The following is a 16,799-nucleotide window of genomic DNA, read 5'->3' as shown; positions in this document are numbered from 1 at the left end:
AAAAAGAATGATATCCATAAGGCACCGGGAACAAAACAGTTCCTGCGGCAGGTTGTCTCGCAAATTTTTTTTTTTTCATATTTTATTTGGGGAAACTGTGTCTGGGACTGGAGAGAACCAGGGCCGGCTGGCCTCTTTGAGATTTGGCGCCACCGCCTAGAGCCTCAAATGAAAAAAAATATATAACACTTATATTTCACATGGTGAGGGCCTCCAATGAAAAAAAAAATGGAGAAATATGGGCCTCCAATGAAATATGCCAGGGTCTCAACTTCTCTTGAGCAGGCCCGGAGACAACGTCACTACCCCGGCGGCATAAAACGCCAGGGCTAGGACCCTCATCCTAGGGCCTATGCTGGGCTTCGGCTTATGCTAGAGAGTAGCACCCATGGGAGTCGAACCCCGACTGCCAAAGCCTTCTCCAACTATGCTTACCCCTTTAGGGTGGTTGTTCCGCATTTGATACCCATGTAGGTGGGGGGAATAAAATGGTATCCGACTCTTGCATCCCGGACAAAACCCATTGGGCAGCATTTGTCCCCTGTTTCAAACGGGCCCATGCATAGGATGTAAATGGTTCTGATTGGGATATACATATTTGCCCAAATCAGCTCCGAATGGGTGATACATAATGAACTCTATATATACACATATTTGGGCATAGACTTGGCCAGGGAGACCCTTAAACAAATAAGAACCTGAGTAGCTCCACATCTGCTTCAAATTGAAATTTGCAAATAATAAAACCTGTCTGAATTAGTTATTTCTCCAATTTATATCTTATTCTTAGCAGATGCAGATTTGAGAAAATACATGCCAAACCTGTCATGAAATTGGATGCAGTAGTGTATTCAATTTGGGGCACAAGTTTTCATCCTTATGTTCGAAGATTAAGAATTTTCATCAAACATTATGAAAAGCAGAAGTAACCATAGTTACCATGAAACAAAATGGGGACGCGGTAAAGCAAGTGCTAAAAAATAGTATGAAGTAGGTGTTATACCAACCTGGTGAAAATTGGATTTCTGAAAAGAGATTTCAAGCCTAGAGGCACGTTCTTAAGATCACTATCTTTAGAACTTCAATCGCCCCACTCCGGAAATTCCGAAGATGCGAAAAAGGGTTTTGTTACGACTGAGTTCTCAGGATACTACTAGGCTTGAACCTCAAGAGAGTCACTGCTTCGCAAGAACAGATGACCTCTCCTACACATGAACTCTGCAAGCCAAACCGAGAAGAAAGAAAGAAGAAAACTGGAGAGTCAGAGATTTTGATCATTTTCAAAAGATGAAAATAGAAGAATTTAGACTTTTAGAGATGCCAAAACGTTTTTGCGATAAATGAGATTAATGACCATAAATCTGACGGTTTGAAAATAAGACGAAAAGGTACCTGAACGGTCACCCACCTTTGACTGTTAATCAAAGGCCTCCAAAACCGTCCAACAGTCACAAAGCGCCTTAAACTCAATATAAATGATATTAAAACTTTTCAAACGGGCAGATATCTCAAAACCGAAAAATCAAAACAAATATTTGCGCCTCATATGCACCTCGCACCGCTGCGAAGTGCAAAGTGCGCCATCAAAACACCACATTGCGCCTCAAGCGCACGCACGCGCGTGCGTGCGAACGGCGCGTCCGTTGCTGCACGATGCGCAACAACGTTCGCAAGCCACCCATGGACACAAGGCTTACCAAAGTAAAGAATAGAGAACACAGTCTGTATTTAAACCACTAGAAAAACTGATTTCTCTTAGATATGGGACTAAACTTTTTTAAACACTTTTGGTGGAAAGAAATCATCAATTTTAAAACTTTCCTAACAGTAGGAAGCAAGATATGGTTATTGAGCAATTATGCAAGTGTATGAAAAATGCAAAAAGGAAACGCATAGAAAACAATATGAAGCGTGGGCAGAAGCAAAGAAATTACATGAATACAAATATATTACAATATAAAACCAACATTCAAGCTTGTTATATATATAAAAAAATTTTAATATTAAAGATGTAAAAAGTGAGAGAAAAGTGAGTGAGAAGTGATAAGAAAACAGAAAAACTTTAAGAAAGCGAAAGAGAACAAGTTTCCCATATTTTGGAAGTGGGTTTCCCTCTTTTCAGAGGAGCGAAGAGTTTTCCTCTTCCAAAGCAAGCTTGTTAAGAAGCTAGTTTCCCTATATAGCAAGAAGCTTCTAGTAACTATGAAAATAACATCCTAGCGGAGATAACAGAGAACATGCATACGGACAAACACACTGCAATTAAAGGATTTTGATTGCCTTCTAATATCATGTTTAGGTGATAATTTAGGGTGCATTTGTTTGTTAAATATCTCAAATCCAAGCCCGTCTGAGATACAAGAATCTCAAAGCAGCATATTTTAGCCTGACCTTTTGTTGTTTATCTTATTTTGTACAATGTTGATTTTAGTGCCATGGTGAGCACAAAGCTGTCTAATTATAGAACTCTTTCTTTCTTTTTAAAGGCAAGTAGTTATACAACTATACCATTGGGATTTGAACTTGCTACATCCCAATACAGGGTGACTAGCACTAGCTGCTCCTACCAGACAAGCGGAGCCCTGTTGGTAACTCTTTCTTTATTTTGCTAAAATGTTACATTGCCAGAATAATCACTATTTTGTGACTGACATAGTGGGGGTGGGGCCTTGGCTACTAGAAGGGCGGTGGTGTCTGGCCTCTGCTCAAGCAGATGCCCAGCATAGGCCCTTGGGGGCAAGGTCATAATCATGGAGTTTTATGCTGCCGGCATGATGACTGTAAGTATGGCAGGCTGAGCTGTGACCAGGTCTTCATACCGGGTGTGATTTCTTACTTGTTTCCATCAGAAATGATATCCATCTTGGATTCTTACTTGTGTCTGCCATCACATGAGGATTTATGAAAGTCATGAACTTTAATTTTTTCTGGTAGTACCAGAAATCCACTTGAATTAATGCCTGTGTGTGTGTGTGTGTGAAGCGAGAGATGATCAAGTTCATGACATCTGAATATGTAAAGTTGGGAGTTCTTAGGCGCTTGATTGCAAACACCCAGGCATATAATTTAAGAGTGGTAGGAAAATAACCACGGGTATTTCATCATGGTATCTTTCCAAGGCGACGATCTCTATGATTTTGAAGGTCTTCATAATGCAGCAATTATAGCAACCAATTCGGACAACTTGTGACACATAATCAATACAAGATTTGTTAAGATAAACCACTTTCAGGACCTGTGACCTGCTTGTAAGTTGTAATTGAATATCAATATATATTAAGGACGGTACTCTCTTAGGGTTCTGCCTAACCTTATCTTGCTCATTCAAATATATATACACACACGGTGGATCTGTACCATGATACCATCAGCTAGTATACATTCTTGTTTGGGCTGATCTGGCCATCAAATGTTAGATCTAACCATAAAGATATTTTTAACATGGTTTATTTACTATGTTAGAAGGTTTTATCATGTTAAATACATCATAAAATCCTATTTTTGTCATAGTAAAAATCAAAGGCTCACAATTCATGAAAATAATGGTGGTCGAGAAATGTTATAAAACATCATATTTCAGTCAACTTTAACTCATGAAAATAATAAATAGAACATGTTAAACATGATCCAAAGGTTAGTTTTTGCATTGAGAGCCTAAATCTATGTAAATCATGTGTATGTGGCAAAGAGTTGCTAGGTGTTAAGTGTAGGCAACCGCCTCTCAAGTCCACTGCTTCAAGTGTGAAAAAACTGAACACACAATTGCTAGAGTCAGACAAACAATAACAATGACAAGAACAACCAAAATGGCCAACAAAAAAAGATATGAGATATAATCGGCATGATATCAAAATGCTCTTATGCAGACCAGACTCTTTCTGGATGGTGGGTAAACTCTCAGACAACATGTCATATAACAATGAGCAAAAAAAATGGTGGATATGGTCCAGTATAAGCCTGGTAAAAATCGGGTGTATATGGACAACAACACCTACTCAGATATTATGGGTGTCAGAACTTATTGCATTGAAACTTCTAAAAACAATGCATTGTCATTTAATGTTATGTTTATGTTGTCCATGAGACGTAATTTAGTATATGTTCGGGCCCTAGTTGTCAAAGGTTGTGAAGTTAGATTTCTCTTAGAAAAAGTTACTATGGGAAAACATGATTAAGTCATGTTTGATGGGTTTTTTAATAAACATCATGAATTGTTCAAAATTGATGATTTTGATATGAATAAAATTTCTTTAATTTTTGCTTATATTGATACTATCTTTAATGTTGGTATAAATGTTTGACATCAAAAATTTTAACACATTAACTTAAAGAGGATAAAGAAACTTGTAGAATTAAAACTAATACCTAACTTTAATGAACTTTTATTTTATAGATGTGAACCTTGTATTTATGAAATAATGACAAGGAAACTCTTCATAAGTAATGTTATTAGAGCATTTGAATTATTAGAAATCATACACACTGACATTTGTGGTCTTTTCAAGACTCAAAATTATAAAGAAATACAATAATTTATATCTTTTATTGATGAATTTTCTAGATACAGTTATGTATATCTTATAACTTATAAGTATGAAGCATTACATAAATTTAAAGAATATCGTCAAGAAGATGAAAACCAACTTAGTAGAAAGATTAAAGTTTTACGGTCTGATCAAAGAGGAGAATATACCTCAAATAAATTTTCTGAATATTGCAAAGCCAATGAGATCAAACCTCAAACTACAACTCCTGGCACACCTTTATAAAATAATATGACTTAAAGATTTAATATGACTCTCCTCAATATGGTTAGATGTATGTTATCTAATGCTTTATTACCCAAAGTATTTTGGGAAAAAGTAATATATACAATAACATATATTTTAAATAGGGTTCCTTGTAAAGCTATTGTCTCTACACCTTATGAATCATGGACAAAAAAAAATCCTAATCTAAGTCACATTCATAGATGGGGTTCAATAGCTCATATAAAGGTTATAGAACAATCAAGAGATAAAGTCGATACCAGATCTATAAGGTGTATATTTATTAGATATTCTAAAAGATCTAAAGGCTATAGATTTTACCACTCAGATAAGGGTTTAATTGAAAGTAGAGATGTTATCTTCTTGAAAGATCAAAACATAGAAGAAATTATTTCTAAAATAAATAGAGACAATCATCATGATTTGTATTATGACTTTGATGACTCGCAAGAACCTATAAGTAACTGCGAACCTTCTGCAATCTATCCATCTTTTTCTCATCAGTTTTAGGTTGGGCATAAAAGGTCTAGAGCTCTTCCGTCTTACTTAGATGGCTATTATGTCTACTTTTCGGAGGAACTGTGGTATGCTTTAGACATGGATGACATTAAAGATAATATGTCATATGGTGAGGCAATGAACTCACGTGAGTCAATAGACTGAGTAAAAGCCATAGACGAGGAAAATGAGTTCATTGAGAAAAACCAGGTCTGAAAATTATCTGATTTACCTGAGAAAAAGAAAGTCATTGGATATAAATGAATTTTAAAGAAGAAATTTAAGTATGATGGTAGTATTGATAAATTTAAAGCAAGAATAGTTGCTAAGTGTTTTTCTCAAAAAGAAAGATTAGATTATGTTGACACATATTTATCTGTAGTAAAATTATCCTTGGTAAGAATAATTCTCGCTATTGTAGCTCACTACAACCTAGATTTGTATCAAATGAATGTTAAAACTGCTTTTCTTAATAGTGAACTTAAGAAAATCATTTTCATATAGCAATTTGAAGGCTATATAATAAAAAACAAAGAAGATAAAGTATATAGGTTAAAAAAATCTCTATATAGACTCAAGAAAATACTCCGTCATTGGTAATTAAAGTTTCATAAGATAATCATGTCATTAGGGTTTGTGACAAATAAATTTGACCACTGTGTTTATGTCTAGAAAAGTGAGAGTAAATTTACTATTTTCTCACTATATGTGGACGACATTCTTTTGACTGAAAACGATAACAATATGATTGCCAAAACCAAGTTATGGTTAAATTCTCAGTTCGAAATGAAAGACATGGGAGAAGCATGCAATGTTCTTGGAATTAAAATCACTCAAGATAGAAACTTTAAACTTTTAAGCTTGAGTCAAGAAAGGTATCCAAATCATATACTCAAGAAATTTAAAATGAGTGATTGCAAGCCTGTTAGAACACCTGTGGTAAAATGTGTCAAATTGAGTAAGAATAATAGTCTTGGTGATGAATAAGAAAGGCTAAATGTCCCTTATGCACAAGTTGTTGGAAGCTTGATGTATGCTATGCTATGCACAAGGCCTGATATTAGCTTTGCTATTGACCTCATTAGTCACTATCAAAGTAATTCTTGTTGGCCTCACTGACAAGCAGTAAAAAGAATATTTCAATATTTAAAAGAGACTATAAACTTGAAATTATGTTTTCAAGTTGATTCTTTAGAATTAACTAAGTATTCTGATGCTGCCTCTACCAGCAGCAAAGATGATAATAAATCAACTTCTGGATATATTTTTTTCTTCGAAGGAGGAGCAATTTTTTGATCTTGTAAGAAATAAGGTTGCATAGCTCAGCATACTCAGGAAGCTGAATATATTCCATGCAATGCAACTGCTACATTTGTTGTTGGATAATCTGCTTCATTAATGATTTGAAGCATGATATAACCAACGGGCCAATTCAAGTTTATTATGATAATCTGACTGTCATCTCTCTTATAAAGAGTGGAGCGGATAATTATAAAAGTAAACATATAATGGTAAAGTACCATTATATTCATGATAAGATTGAAAATGAATGAAATCAAAGTCAGTTACTTACCTAAATTTGATATGATTGTTGATCCCTTGGCAAAGGGCATATCAGATAACTCATTCAAGGAATGTTAATGCAAGTGAAATGCTCCAATAGTAGAAGGTAAAATCATGTATCATGATTAGTTTCACACGGCCAAGTGAGAGATATTGGTCATATGTGACCTCCGTGCGAATGTTTCACGGAGGGTCTTACGCGTTGAGGAGAGAGGTGGGCCCACTCTCTCTACAGTATGTGAAACTGCCCAAAATAGGGCATTATCCAAAACAAAGCGTACTTCATTTTGGATAAGCTCAGAGCTATAAAAGAGTTGCCGATTTTCTCTCAACAAGTCCCACTTTATGCTGGGTTGTCGGCTACCCAAGAGGGTGTAAACCCCAACAACTTTATCTCCCTTATATAAAGGGAGAGAGGGCGTACTCAGGAGAGAACAAACCTATGAAAGCAAATCTCCATCTGAAGAAGGCCGTATTCATCCCTATCCGCTTATTCATTTGCACACACATCGGTCTAAATCCTTCAGTTAATCCCTATCTAAATCGGATTTATGTTATGGTTTGATCTACAAAAGGATCCGATTGAATCTAGCCAAACCAATTTGAATATTCCCATTCAAGATACAGTGCTTCATTATTATCACTACCAATGCTACTGCGCCTGCTACTACTATTACCATTATTAATTTATCATAGGTGCGACTACTGCGTACATTATTATTATTATTATTATTATTATTTATCATTGCTTCTAGTACAGCAAGCAAGCTGGGGAATAACCCTTATGGGATTTGAACCTGATACCTCACGGTTATGATAGTGCAACCTAGCCTCTCGGCTATCTCATTCAATACTTCTATCATACTTTATTATTTGTCATTGCTTCTTGCTGCAGCTGCTTTTTATCATATTAGGTGCCACTGTCAATTCTTCTTCCGGAGTGGAGGTTCACGTGATTCAGATTGATGGGGGTGTCTTACTCTGTGGTTCTGATAGTACCCACTCATCAAGCCTGTATCATTTACGACTATGGGAAGCATGAATCTTTAAAACCAATGTTGTCAGTCTCGGTGAATGGGCCTATTAATATCGTATCAGAAGAAAATCACACTAACCTGAATTGGTTATTTTTTAATAAATGTAAAAAATGCTTAGAATTAAAAATTTAATATTATTTTAATAGTTTTAACACGTGTCACGTTCTGATTGGCACCTAATATTTTTAAATGATTTTTTAGCCAATTCAGAACAATTCACTCGAGAATCGGTGTCGGCCGAATTCACCTGAATCGTTGGCCAAACTATTGGACAACATTATTTAAAACATTCAGGCAAGTAAAGACAGTCAGCAATGAGAAGGACGATCGAACAGCAACACTGCAATTAGGTAGCAGGGCACTTTTCATATCACAAATATGTAATTTTTTATGCAGTTAAGCATGTGACACAGTGAGAATTACATAATAAGCTTGCGTGTTAGGGGCAGGAAATAGACAGAAACCATACAAACTTACAAAGGTCAAGGCACAGTTAACAACTATCTATAAAACCAAGCTCCCAAATGGATGTACTCTCGTTTGTGGAGGCATATATCATATTTTGCTCGCAATGGGCAGCCTATTATTTGTGCTTTCCATTCCTATTGCTTGAAATATAGACAATCCATTGATCCTAATCTTGTTTTTAGAATGCTACATACAATTCAATGTTTTTTCATAGAATAAAGAAAAAAACTCTTTAATAGGCAATCAGGGGCTATGGGATTCGAACCCGAGAGCCCTCAGTTATGATAATGTGACCTAACCATTCAGCAATCACATTTGAGCCCATGGAGTCGACCGCTTTGTCACAGATCAAATAAACAAAAGATTGATTAGATAAATTATATAAAAAGGTGCCTTTACTCATCCAAGTAGCATCCAAATCAACACCAGCAGTGTTAAATGTCACAATTATAGATATCGGGTTTTTTTCAGCGAGAAAAAAATTTCACGATTTATTTAAATTTTTTTGGAAAAATCTAGACAAAACATAGGCAGGAAATATACAAGTAAAAATAAAATATAAAAAGTATGAAAAACTCCAAAAGTGTTAATATTATGATGTTTAAAAATAGACGATATTTACAACATACCAGATTTTTAGAGGTGGTCTGGCTCTTGATAATATCATGATAGAATTGCTATATTTTCAAATTATCGCCAATATTTTTGTTACTATGGTAGCGACTAAGGTCGAAGGAGTCGGTGGAGGAGGGAAGAGGTAGAAATGGCCAATGATAACTGCAAACCAAATACACGATAAGACCGCTTACCAAAGCACATGTTAATTAGGTGTCTCCCTCGGTAGGGTTTGGGTATATATTTATAAGGCTCATTCACCTAGTTTGAATTAATAGGTATATTGGTGGATGACATGCAGTTTCGTATTTGCCATATATTCTTTTAAGTACTAAGAGATATCTGGCTTCTACAACTACTACTATAAACAATAATAATAATAATTAAAATAAATTTCATTTTTGTTGGCAACTTCAAACCTGTATTGCATTCTTTCCTGAATTGCTTCATTCCACATCTTCTTCCATACTAAACCATATGGCACAAGAAAGCCATGCCGAGCTATGATCGCCAAGCTTGACAACGTAAAATCTAGAGGCTGCCTCCCTGCTAATAGGGAGCTTGTTGCTTTGGACTCCCGCCAAGTGATGCATACCTTGGGTATCGAACTCTCGACATCCTTAAGCTTGAATGCATTAAGGTAACCCACCTACCCAGGTGTGCAAGTTTTTTTGGGCTAGCACCTCCGAAGTTAATTATGAAGTTGTGGTTATATTTCAGTAGAGAAGCACCAATGAACTTCATAATTACTGTAAAATATGAAATTGAGCTGGAGATCCTAGTGGAAACTTTTTAATTGGTTATCACATGGGACGTGAATATTTGTTTATTCATTATTAGTATGAACTGATGTAACATATTTGGAAGAATATAAGAGTAACATAATGCATGAAAAAGCCAACAGCATACGCGTGAAGGCAGGCGAGGATGGGGATGACTGTGCTACAACCATATAAAAATATGTGGGTTTTGAAATTGTACAGTGATGGGGAACCAAATAGTATGGTGCCCTAGATAAGAGCATAATGATCCTAGAGACTTATTTTATATGACCATAAATGCACTAATAATATGTGGCCTCTCTCTCTCTGCCTAAAAAGCACATGAATGTTCAATTCTTCCTTTAACTGGAGAAAAAAGATGCAACGTGATGGTCCAATCTCCTTTTTATCATTTACTATGAGAGAGGTGCAGCTGCTTAGCACTACCGCATGGTATAGATGGAGGCCCTTAAGATGGTGATAACTCTGGACTACTGGCCCACAATAATTGCAAAATTTGGGCAGCACAGACCACGGAGATGGATGATGAGAGGAACCCAGCAATCACCTTTCTTGGCTCCTCTGGACCATGCTGACCACTAAAATAGATTGTGAAGGTTTAGTAACTTGGACCACTACCAGATCTAGAACTGAGTCTGCCTGGGAGGTACTGAGGCAGTTAAGTGCTTGGTAGGCTGCTCTAGCCCAAAAGGTAACAAGAAAGGTATAAAGATACAAATGGTCCAGGTTCCAGACCTATTTGACAATTATATGATCATCCACTCCCATCGGGTGTGGGCACTGTAAAGGCTTGGGTGTCGCTGACCCCGCTGGGTTTTTCCTTGCAGGGGGATGGGCCCATTAAGTGACCCAGTTTTCAGTGAGGGTTCCTTGTCATTAAAAAAAGTCAGGTCCAGTAGTTGCAACTTGAACAGGAGGCCCATACCCAAAATTACATTTGGTCGAAGCCTCTGAAATCTATGGAAGCTCGATTTTCCAGGTAGCTCCTGCACTTCATTCATGCCTTTGAAACTTTATGGGAAGCTTGTTTCCTAAAAATGAAATCATGCTTTTTCTAGCATAAGTAATTGAACTTTCATGACATTGGAAATATACTTAAATGATAGAAGAGTTGTGTTTTTCTTTTAATTGCATTTTTGTTATAAAACCTACATATATGATGGAAAAAATCAGTTAAAAAGTTAAACATTTTATTTAAATAAATACACAAAAACTTATTTAGTATTTCAAAATACATTTTTATGATGCTTATTTGTTTTCTCTCATGTTTTTTAAATGGTAAATTTTGACTACTAATGAAGGTAAGGAACTAATTAGTAGAAATCACTATTCAAAATTTCTATTTTTTTGCAGATCAAATATTAGGAACGTGATCTACATTGGTTTGTTTAATAGTAAAACTTGTCTTAAATCATGCAATTGTGGGTAATTAGGTTTTTAAAAGGGTACAAAAATCAACAACCACTACAAGAAAAATGCGAATTAGCGACAGACGCTATCCGTCGCTAACGTGTTTAGCAACGAATTAGCGACGAAAAGGGTCCATCACATTATCTTGATCGCTAAAATGTGACATAATTTATTTGTCGTCAATCCGTCGCTAATTAGCAATGGATCATATCCGTCGCTAAATAAGGTCTAATTTGGTTTTGCGACAAAATGTAATCTATCGCTAATCCGTCGCTAAAATTTAATGATGAATACGTATCTGTCGCTAATGTTCATCATCAATTTAGCGAGGGATTAGCAACGGATTAAATTCTGTCACAAAACATCGACTGATTTAAATTAGTGATGGATATTAGCGACGGATAATATCCGTCGTTAATCTGTCACATTTTTTTTTAAATATGAATATCGAGAAAAAATTCTCGTTATACAATTTATATAACCTGTGTATAAAAAATAAAGTACACATAAAAAATACATATGCAAAGCAGGTGAAACAAATTTAACACAAGTTATAAGTGAAACAAATTTAATAACACAGTACAGTTATTGCCAAGTTCTAATTAGTTACAAGTACATGAAACAAATTAAACACATGAAGCTAATCCTCACCAAGATTCGGGGTATCATCCTCTTCATTTTCTCGATCTGTCCCTCCATCCATGCCTCCATCAACTCCTCTACGCTGATCATCTCCAGCATCCTACAAGAGAACCAAAATGTTAGTATTGATAAATAAAATATAATGAAATAAATTATATGCAATTCACCTAATCTAATGCAATCAAAGTAAATAGTTGAATGACACATGGACTAGCAATAAAGTGAAGGACATTAACAAAATTCAGATATGTGTTCTAAGACTGACAAAAAAAATTCATAGTGATTCAATCATGCAAATATGAGTTATAAGGTTGTAAAAAAATGTCATAGTGATTCACGCATGCATATATGGTTTAGAAGGTTGTCAAATAAATGTGTTATGTATCACAATCATGCATATATGTGTTCTAAGGTTGTAAAAAAACTTTCATAGTGATGAAATCATGCTTATATGTGTTTTAAGGTTATCAAAAAAATTTCATAGTGATTCAATCATGCATATATGTGTTCTAAGGCAATAAAAAACTTTCATATTGATTCAATCATGCATATATATGTTATAAGGCAGTCAAAAAACTTTCATATATGCTAATATCATGCTCATATGTGTTCTAATGTTGTCATAGTGATGAAAGAATGTTTGTATGTGTTCTAAGGTTGTCAAAAAAAATTCATAGTGATTCAATCATGCATATATGTGTTATAAGGCAGTAAAAAATTTTTATAGTAATAAAAGCATGCTTATATATGTTGTAAGTTTGTCAAAAAGCTTTCATAGTGATTCAATCATGCATATATGTGTTATAAGGGTGTCATAAAAATTGTATAGTGATTCAATCATGCATATATGTGTTTTAAAGGTGTAAAAAAAATTCATAGTGATTCAATCATGCATATATGTATTCAATCATGCATATACTGGCTTGAAATCTAACGACATAAAACAAATTACATGAATCTTTATACCTGACAGGCACCATAGCTCATGTTGAATGCAGACGAAGTTCTCTTGTCTCCAAAAAAATTGCACAACTCATTATGGACAAGGTTGAGAATGACTTCATGTAAAAAGTCACGCATTTTATCCTCAAGACGTTGACATACACCATCCCAAGACATAGTAGGGTCAATTGAACGGTGAGAGTTGATGCTGACGGGAGAACTCTGAGAGCCCTGGCTGCAGGAGGCAACGACTGATGTGGTGTTCATGTTACTCCCAAACCCGAACACACGACCCTTTTTAGGTTCACCGGTTGCAGTTACCCATGATGCAAGATCAAAATGTGGATGCTGAGTGGAGTCATCGTCATATCGCTCTACCATCTGTTGCTTGTATGACTCCTACAAAGTAATGATTACAATATGGATTAATAATTAAGAATTACAATATTCATAATAACTTATCTATTACAATATTTATTAATACAATAAATACATACCGTTGTCTTTCTCATCTTCTCTGATACGAACTCTCCCGTGCTCTTACGTTTATGTGTTTCAACAGACACATCATTGTAAGGCACAATGCCTCTTTTTTTGCTTCATGGGAGGTTAAATGATAAAAAAATCAATTAAAAAGTATGCAATAATACTTATAAATTTGACAATATATATATATATTGATGAGTTACCATTTTCTTCTGGTGGCTCCCAAAAGTCTTAGATTCACCTGTGTGTAGATGGGCACCGGGCATCTTCGCTTGGTTTTGTGTAGCCTTTGCTGAGCAGTTTCAAAATTCATTGCCCGCCCACTTGTCGCACATTCCCTCCCAATAATCTCTACTGATAATAGAAGGGCCATGACCCTTCTACTGCAGTGGATCATCTATCCCACTAGCTGCTTTTATTGTTGCAATTTTCATATTATGCAGTATGTCGGCAAATCGATTGGCAGTCACCTTTTGCTACACTACCCTCGCGTCCTTCTCCTCATTCGTAGTCGCAAAGCGATGCGAAGCCTATAAATACTTTCAGAAAGTTAACACACATGACTATAACAAAAAATTCAATATGAAACATATTAGTTATGATAAACGATTGCATATCATGAATGATGATAATAATTTGTCCAACACCTCCTTCGGGTACTCTTTTTATTGAGCGATTGGTCCTGAAAGATGCTGAAGTAGTGACTTTCTAATTTCTCATATTACTTCTTGTGGCTCAAACCTCGCGTTGCACGTGAATTGATACATATTAATAATTGACTATCGATATACATATTTATAAGATAAGTATTGGACAAGTGACAATGAAATACTTACGGTCGACTATCGATATACACTATTTGAATAAGTCATCATGTGTCAGACTGTGAATACCCTGCATCCGGCGTTGTCTCGTGATGTGTATGAGTAGCTAGTGTAGGTGGGTCATGTGTAAGCGAAGCATCACCTACAAAATAATGAGTTAAAAATTCACACAATGCATATTTAAACTAATCAAATATACAATTATTTAAATGACATACCTATTGAAGCATTACATGAAGATGAATGTTGAAACTGACTATCACTGAGCTAAAATCCTATAAAGATGATTAACAAGTAACAAATTTTATATCAACATATAAACAAAATATAATGAATCCCTATATTTAAATATAACACAAAGACATCTACCTAATGATGTTTCATGGTCTCCACTTGGTCCTCGACCACTGGGTGCTCGACCATTGTTACCTCCACGAACCATATTCTAACAAATAAAAATGTTATTTAGATCAGTTACATGATATGCAATTTCATGGATACATAATCAAATAAAAAATAACTTCATGCAAGCATGGATACAGTCACATCAAACATGACAATACATTTAAATCATTTATATCACATCAATATCTTATGATGTTACAGATATTATCCTAACCAGTTAAGAAAATATCTAATTTATCATGCATTCATGGTGGATGTAATGATTTGATATATATCACACACACACATACACACACACACACACACATATATATATATATATATATATATATATATATGATGTCATTCAATCACAAAAACTATGATGCATGCACTGATAACTTAATACTTTCATGTGCAAAACCATTCATTTGAAGCATGTTTGAAGCATTGATAACTTATCATTCATTTTTGTATACAAACCCATTCATAACACGATACATTCATTTAAAGCATGTTTTCATGATACAATTTCATATGGAAGGCATAATCACATTGAAAATAACTTCATGCAAGCATGGATACAGTCATATCAAATATTGCAATACATTCAAATCATTCATATCAAGACAATGTCAAACATGTACTTATAGCAAACACAATTCAATATCCCGCTAACTACTACCATGACTAGCATGAAATCCGAACTCCAAAAATAAGAACACTTCTATTTTCATACATTAAAATCATGCTCAACATGATCTTCAAACTCCATCAAAGCAGTCCTAGATATCCACAACTAAGTAAGTGTGTGAACAGAAAAGTGTTACATCCAAGAAATTAAATAACTTGTGATACACTTGCATCACTTACTCACCACGGGTATTTACCCAATTTGCATTGCTTTTGCCTTTACATTTTTTTCTTGAGTAACAGATTCAGGTACATTTAGTTATAAGTAACACATCCAAATGAATTTCATACTTTATACACAATATTAGGCCTAACTGAGTCCATAAATTATGACTACAACCAGAAGAATCACACAAAGCAAAATAATGATAATTAAGAAACTGTGCATGCAAAAGTTACCATAAAGCAAATGTGAAAACAAGTAATTTATCTATATTTTCTTTATTTAATTCATTCAAAGTCCTCGTACGACTGGACCCTACCTCGAGAGGTTGCGTCGCTGCGAGCGCTTATGTGTGTAGGTGATGCAGGGCTCGGGGCACAATCAGGATTCATTGCGGAATCTGCAGGAGACACTTGTTAAAATAAAGTTTATTATCCAATGACAAGGGGGGTGATGCCCCCTGTCGTAAACAAGCCCAGACAAGGAGATGCAACCCTCTGCTAAAAACGAAACAGGCAAGGGTGTTGCCCCTGTCGGCAGTAAGGTCAAGGCAAAGAGCAAAAACCCTTGTCGGAACATTCACAGGAGACAGGGGTGGGACCCCCCGAAGGAAAGCATCGAGAGGCAGGGGTCGAGCCCCCTGCCGAGAATCAATCATGAGGCAGGGGGTCTCGCCCCCCTATCGAGGCAAAATAGCAGAGCAGGGGGTTTCGCCCCCTGCCAGGAAAACAGACAAGGGGCAGGGGGCTTCGCCCCTTGTCAAAATTATCGAGGATAGGGGGGGCGGAGCCACCCCCTGCCAAAGAAAACAAAAGGGCAGGGGGATTCTCCCCCTACCGATCATAACCAGGATAGGGGGTGGAGCTCCACTACTGAAGAAGTCAAGAGGACAGGGGGCGAAGCCCCCTATCGGCATTCGAAAGGACAGAGGCGAAGCCCCCTGTCCTACCGAAGAAAACAAGAGGACAGGGACAGAGCCCTCTCTCCTGCCGAAGAGATCAAGGGCAAGAAAAGGGCCTGGCAGAGGCGATCAGGGCCTTTGCCAGCCCCCGCCGACTACAGAGGGGTGGGGAGGGTCCGACAGAGGCTGTTGGGCCTCTGCTGGCCCTCCGACAACCATAGGGGGAAGGGGGAGGCTCCGGTAGAGGTTGACGGCACTCTGTCAGAGCTACGACGACCCTGATTTCAAGGGAAAACAACAAGGAGGAAAGGGGGAGGGTTACCTGCGGGAGAAGCCGACGATCATTGCGGGCAGAGTCGGCGTGGGGAGAGTAGGCTGGGGTCGTTAGCTTATCAAAAATCGCAGAGGGGAGCAACGAGAGAGAGAACATGAGAGGGGACGAGAGAAAAGGTCGCAACCTGGGTCCCCTCCTGTGACTACTTGAAAGCTCAAGGGAGGGGAGCCGTTTCAGGAAACCCCGAAGGGGTAAGGTCGGAAGGGGGTTGCCGGTTGAAAAAATGACGAGATCGAGAGAGAGGGGAGCAGAGGTGAGAAGGGGACTGAGTCGAAGGGGGAGGTCGAC

Source organism: Nuphar pumila, chromosome 10 (genome assembly GCF_984573655.1).
Source record: "Nuphar pumila chromosome 10, dmNupPumi1.hap1.1, whole genome shotgun sequence".
NCBI lineage: Eukaryota > Viridiplantae > Streptophyta > Magnoliopsida > Nymphaeales > Nymphaeaceae > Nuphar > Nuphar pumila.
Note: the sequence above shows the minus strand (reverse complement) of the source record.